The following is a 10,000-nucleotide window of genomic DNA, read 5'->3' as shown; positions in this document are numbered from 1 at the left end:
GTTAGAGGGCATCCCAGGAGGGCTCCAAAAGTGTGGGTAAAATATATATCCCACAGGGGGAAAATTGAAAAAAAGTTGAAAAAAAAAATTTTTGGGGACTTAGAAAATTTTTCAACTTTTGTCAGACTTCCAGACAGGGGAGCGTGTCAGTGCGCGCATCCGATTTCAGTTCCAGAGCGATTCGCGCGATGAGTCCTTGATACTTAGTCGTTTTTGCAAAATTTCTGACTTTTTGGAAAATTTCACAATTTTGTGAAAACTTCCACAAAATGAGGTTCTAGTATGTTAGAGGGCATCCCAGGAGGGCTCCAAAAGTGTGGGTAAAATATATATCCCACAGGGGGAAAATTGAAAAAAAGTTGAAAAAAAAAATTTTTGGGGACTTAGAAAATTTTTCAACTTTTGTCAGACTTCCAGACAGGGGAGCGTGTCAGTGCGCGCATCCGATTTCAGTTCCAGAGCGATTCGCGCGATGAGTCCTTGATACTTAGTCGTTTTTGGCAAAATTTCTGACTTTTTGAAAATTTCACAATTTTGTGAAAACTTCCACAAAATGAGGTTCTAGTATGTTAGAGGGCATCCCAGGAGGGCTCCAAAAGTGTGGGTAAAATATATATCCCACAGGGGGAAAATTGAAAAAAAGTTGAAAAAAAAAATTTTTGGGGACTTAGAAAATTTTCACACATGTGTCAGACTTCCAGACAGGGGAGCGTGTCAGTGCGCGCATCCGATTTCAGTTCCAGAGCGATTCGCGCGATGAGTCCTTGATACTTAGTCGTTTTTGGCAAAATTTCTGACTTTTTGAAAATTTCACAATTTTGTGAAAACTTCCACAAAATGAGGTTCTAGTATGTTAGAGGGCATCCCAGGAGGGCTCCAAAAGTGTGGGTAAAATATATATCCCACAGGGGGAAAATTGAAAAAAAGTTGAAAAAAAAAATTTTTGGGGACTTAGAAAATTTTCACACATGTGTCAGACTTCCAGAGAGGGGAGCATGTCAGTGCGCGCATCCGATTTCAGTTCCAGAGCGATTCGCGCGATGAGTCCTTGATACTTAGTCGTTTTTGCAAAATTTCTGACTTTTTTGAAAATTTCACAATTTTGTGAAAACTTCCACAAAATGAGGTTCTAGTATGTTAGAGGGCATCCCAGGAGGGCTCCAAAAGTGTGGGTAAAATATATATCCCACAGGGGGAAAATTGAAAAAAAGTTGAAAAAAAAAATTTTTGGGGACTTAGAAAATTTTTCAACTTTTGTCAGACTTCCAGACAGGGGAGCGTGTCAGTGCGCGCATCCGATTTCAGTTCCAGAGCGATTCGCGCGATGAGTCCTTGATACTTAGTCGTTTTTGCAAAATTTCTGACTTTTTGGAAAATTTCACAATTTTGTGAAAACTTCCACAAAATGAGGTTCTAGTATGTTAGAGGGCATCCCAGGAGGGCTCCAAAAGTGTGGGTAAAATATATATCCCACAGGGGGAAAATTGAAAAAAAGTTGAAAAAAAAAATTTTTGGGGACTTAGAAAATTTTTCAACTTTTGTCAGACTTCCAGACAGGGGAGCGTGTCAGTGCGCGCATCCGATTTCAGTTCCAGAGCGATTCGCGCGATGAGTCCTTGATACTTAGTCGTTTTTGGCAAAATTTCTGACTTTTTGAAAATTTCACAATTTTGTGAAAACTTCCACAAAATGAGGTTCTAGTATGTTAGAGGGCATCCCAGGAGGGCTCCAAAAGTGTGGGTAAAATATATATCCCACAGGGGGAAAATTGAAAAAAAGTTGAAAAAAAAAATTTTTGGGGACTTAGAAAATTTTTCAACTTTTGTCAGACTTCCAGACAGGGGAGCGTGTCAGTGCGCGCATCCGATTTCAGTTCCAGAGCGATTCGCGCGATGAGTCCTTGATACTTAGTCGTTTTTGCAAAATTTCTGACTTTTTGGAAAATTTCACAATTTTGTGAAAACTTCCACAAAATGAGGTTCTAGTATGTTAGAGGGCATCCCAGGAGGGCTCCAAAAGTGTGGGTAAAATATATATCCCACAGGGGGAAAATTGAAAAAAAGTTGAAAAAAAAAATTTTTGGGGACTTAGAAAATTTTCACACATGTGTCAGACTTCCAGACAGGGGAGCGTGTCAGTGCGCGCATCCGATTTCAGTTCCAGAGCGATTCGCGCGATGAGTCCTTGATACTTAGTCGTTTTTGGCAAAATTTCTGACTTTTTGAAAATTTCACAATTTTGTGAAAACTTCCACAAAATGAGGTTCTAGTATGTTAGAGGGCATCCCAGGAGGGCTCCAAAAGTGTGGGTAAAATATATATCCCACAGGGGGAAAATTGAAAAAAAGTTGAAAAAAAAAATTTTTGGGGACTTAGAAAATTTTCACACATGTGTCAGACTTCCAGAGAGGGGAGCATGTCAGTGCGCGCATCCGATTTCAGTTCCAGAGCGATTCGCGCGATGAGTCCTTGATACTTAGTCGTTTTTGCAAAATTTCTGACTTTTTTGAAAATTTCACAATTTTGTGAAAACTTCCACAAAATGAGGTTCTAGTATGTTAGAGGGCATCCCAGGAGGGCTCCAAAAGTGTGGGTAAAATATATATCCCACAGGGGGAAAATTGAAAAAAAGTTGAAAAAAAAAATTTTTGGGGACTTAGAAAATTTTCACACATGTGTCAGACTTCCAGAGAGGGGAGCATGTCAGTGCGCGCATCCGATTTCAGTTCCAGAGCGATTCGCGCGATGAGTCCTTGATACTTAGTCGTTTTTGCAAAATTTCTGACTTTTTGGAAAATTTCACAATTTTGTGAAAACTTCCACAAAATGAGGTTCTAGTATGTTAGAGGGCATCCCAGGAGGGCTCCAAAAGTGTGGGTAAAATATATATCCCACAGGGGGAAAATTGAAAAAAAGTTGAAAAAAAAAATTTTTGGGGACTTAGAAAATTTTTCAACTTTTGTCAGACTTCCAGACAGGGGAGCGTGTCAGTGCGCGCATCCGATTTCAGTTCCAGAGCGATTCGCGCGATGAGTCCTTGATACTTAGTCGTTTTTGGCAAAATTTCTGACTTTTTGAAAATTTCACAATTTTGTGAAAACTTCCACAAAATGAGGTTCTAGTATGTTAGAGGGCATCCCAGGAGGGCTCCAAAAGTGTGGGTAAAATATATATCCCACAGGGGGAAAATTGAAAAAAAGTTGAAAAAAAAAATTTTTGGGGACTTAGAAAATTTTCACACATGTGTCAGACTTCCAGACAGGGGAGCGTGTCAGTGCGCGCATCCGATTTCAGTTCCAGAGCGATTCGCGCGATGAGTCCTTGATACTTAGTCGTTTTTGGCAAAATTTCTGACTTTTTGAAAATTTCACAATTTTGTGAAAACTTCCACAAAATGAGGTTCTAGTATGTTAGAGGGCATCCCAGGAGGGCTCCAAAAGTGTGGGTAAAATATATATCCCACAGGGGGAAAATTGAAAAAAAGTTGAAAAAAAAAATTTTTGGGGACTTAGAAAATTTTTCAACTTTTGTCAGACTTCCAGACAGGGGAGCGTGTCAGTGCGCGCATCCGATTTCAGTTCCAGAGCGATTCGCGCGATGAGTCCTTGATACTTAGTCGTTTTTGCAAAATTTCTGACTTTTTGGAAAATTTCACAATTTTGTGAAAACTTCCACAAAATGAGGTTCTAGTATGTTAGAGGGCATCCCAGGAGGGCTCCAAAAGTGTGGGTAAAATATATATCCCACAGGGGGAAAATTGAAAAAAAGTTGAAAAAAAAAATTTTTGGGGACTTAGAAAATTTTTCAACTTTTGTCAGACTTCCAGACAGGGGAGCGTGTCAGTGCGCGCATCCGATTTCAGTTCCAGAGCGATTCGCGCGATGAGTCCTTGATACTTAGTCGTTTTTGCAAAATTTCTGACTTTTTGGAAAATTTCACAATTTTGTGAAAACTTCCACAAAATGAGGTTCTAGTATGTTAGAGGGCATCCCAGGAGGGCTCCAAAAGTGTGGGTAAAATATATATCCCACAGGGGGAAAATTGAAAAAAAGTTGAAAAAAAAAATTTTTGGGGACTTAGAAAATTTTTCAACTTTTGTCAGACTTCCAGACAGGGGAGCGTGTCAGTGCGCGCATCCGATTTCAGTTCCAGAGCGATTCGCGCGATGAGTCCTTGATACTTAGTCGTTTTTGGCAAAATTTCTGACTTTTTGAAAATTTCACAATTTTGTGAAAACTTCCACAAAATGAGGTTCTAGTATGTTAGAGGGCATCCCAGGAGGGCTCCAAAAGTGTGGGTAAAATATATATCCCACAGGGGGAAAATTGAAAAAAAGTTGAAAAAAAAAATTTTTGGGGACTTAGAAAATTTTTCAACTTTTGTCAGACTTCCAGACAGGGGAGCGTGTCAGTGCGCGCATCCGATTTCAGTTCCAGAGCGATTCGCGCGATGAGTCCTTGATACTTAGTCGTTTTTGCAAAATTTCTGACTTTTTGGAAAATTTCACAATTTTGTGAAAACTTCCACAAAATGAGGTTCTAGTATGTTAGAGGGCATCCCAGGAGGGCTCCAAAAGTGTGGGTAAAATATATATCCCACAGGGGGAAAATTGAAAAAAAGTTGAAAAAAAAAATTTTTGGGGACTTAGAAAATTTTCACACATGTGTCAGACTTCCAGAGAGGGGAGCATGTCAGTGCGCGCATCCGATTTCAGTTCCAGAGCGATTCGCGCGATGAGTCCTTGATACTTAGTCGTTTTTGCAAAATTTCTGACTTTTTTGAAAATTTCACAATTTTGTGAAAACTTCCACAAAATGAGGTTCTAGTATGTTAGAGGGCATCCCAGGAGGGCTCCAAAAGTGTGGGTAAAATATATATCCCACAGGGGGAAAATTGAAAAAAAGTTGAAAAAAAAAATTTTTGGGGACTTAGAAAATTTTTCAACTTTTGTCAGACTTCCAGACAGGGGAGCGTGTCAGTGCGCGCATCCGATTTCAGTTCCAGAGCGATTCGCGCGATGAGTCCTTGATACTTAGTCGTTTTTGCAAAATTTCTGACTTTTTGGAAAATTTCACAATTTTGTGAAAACTTCCACAAAATGAGGTTCTAGTATGTTAGAGGGCATCCCAGGAGGGCTCCAAAAGTGTGGGTAAAATATATATCCCACAGGGGGAAAATTGAAAAAAAGTTGAAAAAAAAAATTTTTGGGGACTTAGAAAATTTTTCAACTTTTGTCAGACTTCCAGACAGGGGAGCGTGTCAGTGCGCGCATCCGATTTCAGTTCCAGAGCGATTCGCGCGATGAGTCCTTGATACTTAGTCGTTTTTGCAAAATTTCTGACGTTTTGGAAAATTTCACAATTTTGTGAAAACTTCCACAAAATGAGGTTCTAGTATGTTAGAGGGCATCCCAGGAGGGCTCCAAAAGTGTGGGTAAAATATATATCCCACAGGGGGAAAATTGAAAAAAAGTTGAAAAAAAAAATTTTTGGGGACTTAGAAAATTTTTCAACTTTTGTCAGACTTCCAGACAGGGGAGCGTGTCAGTGCGCGCATCCGATTTCAGTTCCAGAGCGATTCGCGCGATGAGTCCTTGATACTTAGTCGTTTTTGCAAAATTTCTGACTTTTTGGAAAATTTCACAATTTTGTGAAAACTTCCACAAAATGAGGTTCTAGTATGTTAGAGGGCATCCCAGGAGGGCTCCAAAAGTGTGGGTAAAATATATATCCCACAGGGGGAAAATTGAAAAAAAGTTGAAAAAAAAAATTTTTGGGGACTTAGAAAATTTTTCAACTTTTGTCAGACTTCCAGACAGGGGAGCGTGTCAGTGCGCGCATCCGATTTCAGTTCCAGAGCGATTCGCGCGATGAGTCCTTGATACTTAGTCGTTTTTGCAAAATTTCTGACTTTTTGGAAAATTTCACAATTTTGTGAAAACTTCCACAAAATGAGGTTCTAGTATGTTAGAGGGCATCCCAGGAGGGCTCCAAAAGTGTGGGTAAAATATATATCCCACAGGGGGAAAATTGAAAAAAAGTTGAAAAAAAAAATTTTTGGGGACTTAGAAAATTTTTCAACTTTTGTCAGACTTCCAGACAGGGGAGCGTGTCAGTGCGCGCATCCGATTTCAGTTCCAGAGCGATTCGCGCGATGAGTCCTTGATACTTAGTCGTTTTTGGCAAAATTTCTGACTTTTTGAAAATTTCACAATTTTGTGAAAACTTCCACAAAATGAGGTTCTAGTATGTTAGAGGGCATCCCAGGAGGGCTCCAAAAGTGTGGGTAAAATATATATCCCACAGGGGGAAAATTGAAAAAAAGTTGAAAAAAAAAATTTTTGGGGACTTAGAAAATTTTCACACATGTGTCAGACTTCCAGACAGGGGAGCGTGTCAGTGCGCGCATCCGATTTCAGTTCCAGAGCGATTCGCGCGATGAGTCCTTGATACTTAGTCGTTTTTGGCAAAATTTCTGACTTTTTGAAAATTTCACAATTTTGTGAAAACTTCCACAAAATGAGGTTCTAGTATGTTAGAGGGCATCCCAGGAGGGCTCCAAAAGTGTGGGTAAAATATATATCCCACAGGGGGAAAATTGAAAAAAAGTTGAAAAAAAAAATTTTTGGGGACTTAGAAAATTTTCACACATGTGTCAGACTTCCAGAGAGGGGAGCATGTCAGTGCGCGCATCCGATTTCAGTTCCAGAGCGATTCGCGCGATGAGTCCTTGATACTTAGTCGTTTTTGCAAAATTTCTGACTTTTTTGAAAATTTCACAATTTTGTGAAAACTTCCACAAAATGAGGTTCTAGTATGTTAGAGGGCATCCCAGGAGGGCTCCAAAAGTGTGGGTAAAATATATATCCCACAGGGGGAAAATTGAAAAAAAGTTGAAAAAAAAAATTTTTGGGGACTTAGAAAATTTTTCAACTTTTGTCAGACTTCCAGACAGGGGAGCGTGTCAGTGCGCGCATCCGATTTCAGTTCCAGAGCGATTCGCGCGATGAGTCCTTGATACTTAGTCGTTTTTGCAAAATTTCTGACTTTTTGGAAAATTTCACAATTTTGTGAAAACTTCCACAAAATGAGGTTCTAGTATGTTAGAGGGCATCCCAGGAGGGCTCCAAAAGTGTGGGTAAAATATATATCCCACAGGGGGAAAATTGAAAAAAAGTTGAAAAAAAAAATTTTTGGGGACTTAGAAAATTTTTCAACTTTTGTCAGACTTCCAGACAGGGGAGCGTGTCAGTGCGCGCATCCGATTTCAGTTCCAGAGCGATTCGCGCGATGAGTCCTTGATACTTAGTCGTTTTTGGCAAAATTTCTGACTTTTTGAAAATTTCACAATTTTGTGAAAACTTCCACAAAATGAGGTTCTAGTATGTTAGAGGGCATCCCAGGAGGGCTCCAAAAGTGTGGGTAAAATATATATCCCACAGGGGGAAAATTGAAAAAAAGTTGAAAAAAAAAATTTTTGGGGACTTAGAAAATTTTCACACATGTGTCAGACTTCCAGACAGGGGAGCGTGTCAGTGCGCGCATCCGATTTCAGTTCCAGAGCGATTCGCGCGATGAGTCCTTGATACTTAGTCGTTTTTGGCAAAATTTCTGACTTTTTGAAAATTTCACAATTTTGTGAAAACTTCCACAAAATGAGGTTCTAGTATGTTAGAGGGCATCCCAGGAGGGCTCCAAAAGTGTGGGTAAAATATATATCCCACAGGGGGAAAATTGAAAAAAAGTTGAAAAAAAAAATTTTTGGGGACTTAGAAAATTTTCACACATGTGTCAGACTTCCAGAGAGGGGAGCATGTCAGTGCGCGCATCCGATTTCAGTTCCAGAGCGATTCGCGCGATGAGTCCTTGATACTTAGTCGTTTTTGCAAAATTTCTGACTTTTTTGAAAATTTCACAATTTTGTGAAAACTTCCACAAAATGAGGTTCTAGTATGTTAGAGGGCATCCCAGGAGGGCTCCAAAAGTGTGGGTAAAATATATATCCCACAGGGGGAAAATTGAAAAAAAGTTGAAAAAAAAAATTTTTGGGGACTTAGAAAATTTTTCAACTTTTGTCAGACTTCCAGACAGGGGAGCGTGTCAGTGCGCGCATCCGATTTCAGTTCCAGAGCGATTCGCGCGATGAGTCCTTGATACTTAGTCGTTTTTGGCAAAATTTCTGACTTTTTGAAAATTTCACAATTTTGTGAAAACTTCCACAAAATGAGGTTCTAGTATGTTAGAGGGCATCCCAGGAGGGCTCCAAAAGTGTGGGTAAAATATATATCCCACAGGGGGAAAATTGAAAAAAAGTTGAAAAAAAAAATTTTTGGGGACTTAGAAAATTTTCACACATGTGTCAGACTTCCAGACAGGGGAGCGTGTCAGTGCGCGCATCCGATTTCAGTTCCAGAGCGATTCGCGCGATGAGTCCTTGATACTTAGTCGTTTTTGGCAAAATTTCTGACTTTTTGAAAATTTCACAATTTTGTGAAAACTTCCACAAAATGAGGTTCTAGTATGTTAGAGGGCATCCCAGGAGGGCTCCAAAAGTGTGGGTAAAATATATATCCCACAGGGGGAAAATTGAAAAAAAGTTGAAAAAAAAAATTTTTGGGGACTTAGAAAATTTTTCAACTTTTGTCAGACTTCCAGACAGGGGAGCGTGTCAGTGCGCGCATCCGATTTCAGTTCCAGAGCGATTCGCGCGATGAGTCCTTGATACTTAGTCGTTTTTGCAAAATTTCTGACTTTTTGGAAAATTTCACAATTTTGTGAAAACTTCCACAAAATGAGGTTCTAGTATGTTAGAGGGCATCCCAGGAGGGCTCCAAAAGTGTGGGTAAAATATATATCCCACAGGGGGAAAATTGAAAAAAAGTTGAAAAAAAAAATTTTTGGGGACTTAGAAAATTTTCACACATGTGTCAGACTTCCAGACAGGGGAGCGTGTCAGTGCGCGCATCCGATTTCAGTTCCAGAGCGATTCGCGCGATGAGTCCTTGATACTTAGTCGTTTTTGGCAAAATTTCTGACTTTTTGAAAATTTCACAATTTTGTGAAAACTTCCACAAAATGAGGTTCTAGTATGTTAGAGGGCATCCCAGGAGGGCTCCAAAAGTGTGGGTAAAATATATATCCCACAGGGGGAAAATTGAAAAAAAGTTGAAAAAAAAAATTTTTGGGGACTTAGAAAATTTTCACACATGTGTCAGACTTCCAGACAGGGGAGCGTGTCAGTGCGCGCATCCGATTTCAGTTCCAGAGCGATTCGCGCGATGAGTCCTTGATACTTAGTCGTTTTTGGCAAAATTTCTGACTTTTTGAAAATTTCACAATTTTGTGAAAACTTCCACAAAATGAGGTTCTAGTATGTTAGAGGGCATCCCAGGAGGGCTCCAAAAGTGTGGGTAAAATATATATCCCACAGGGGGAAAATTGAAAAAAAGTTGAAAAAAAAAATTTTTGGGGACTTAGAAAATTTTCACACATGTGTCAGACTTCCAGAGAGGGGAGCATGTCAGTGCGCGCATCCGATTTCAGTTCCAGAGCGATTCGCGCGATGAGTCCTTGATACTTAGTCGTTTTTGCAAAATTTCTGACTTTTTTGAAAATTTCACAATTTTGTGAAAACTTCCACAAAATGAGGTTCTAGTATGTTAGAGGGCATCCCAGGAGGGCTCCAAAAGTGTGGGTAAAATATATATCCCACAGGGGGAAAATTGAAAAAAAGTTGAAAAAAAAAATTTTTGGGGACTTAGAAAATTTTTCAACTTTTGTCAGACTTCCAGACAGGGGAGCGTGTCAGTGCGCGCATCCGATTTCAGTTCCAGAGCGATTCGCGCGATGAGTCCTTGATACTTAGTCGTTTTTGGCAAAATTTCTGACTTTTTGAAAATTTCACAATTTTGTGAAAACTTCCACAAAATGAGGTTCTAGTATGTTAGAGGGCATCCCAGGAGGGCTCCAAAAGTGTGGGTAAAATATATATCCCACAGGGGG

This window comes from Phyllobates terribilis, unplaced genomic scaffold (assembly GCF_046119375.1).
Source record: "Phyllobates terribilis strain yellow unplaced genomic scaffold, ASM4611937v1 Scaffold_3071__1_contigs__length_91735, whole genome shotgun sequence".
Lineage (NCBI taxonomy): Eukaryota > Metazoa > Chordata > Amphibia > Anura > Dendrobatidae > Phyllobates > Phyllobates terribilis.
The sequence above is the reverse complement of the archived record's forward strand: the minus strand, read 5'-3'. Positions refer to the sequence as shown.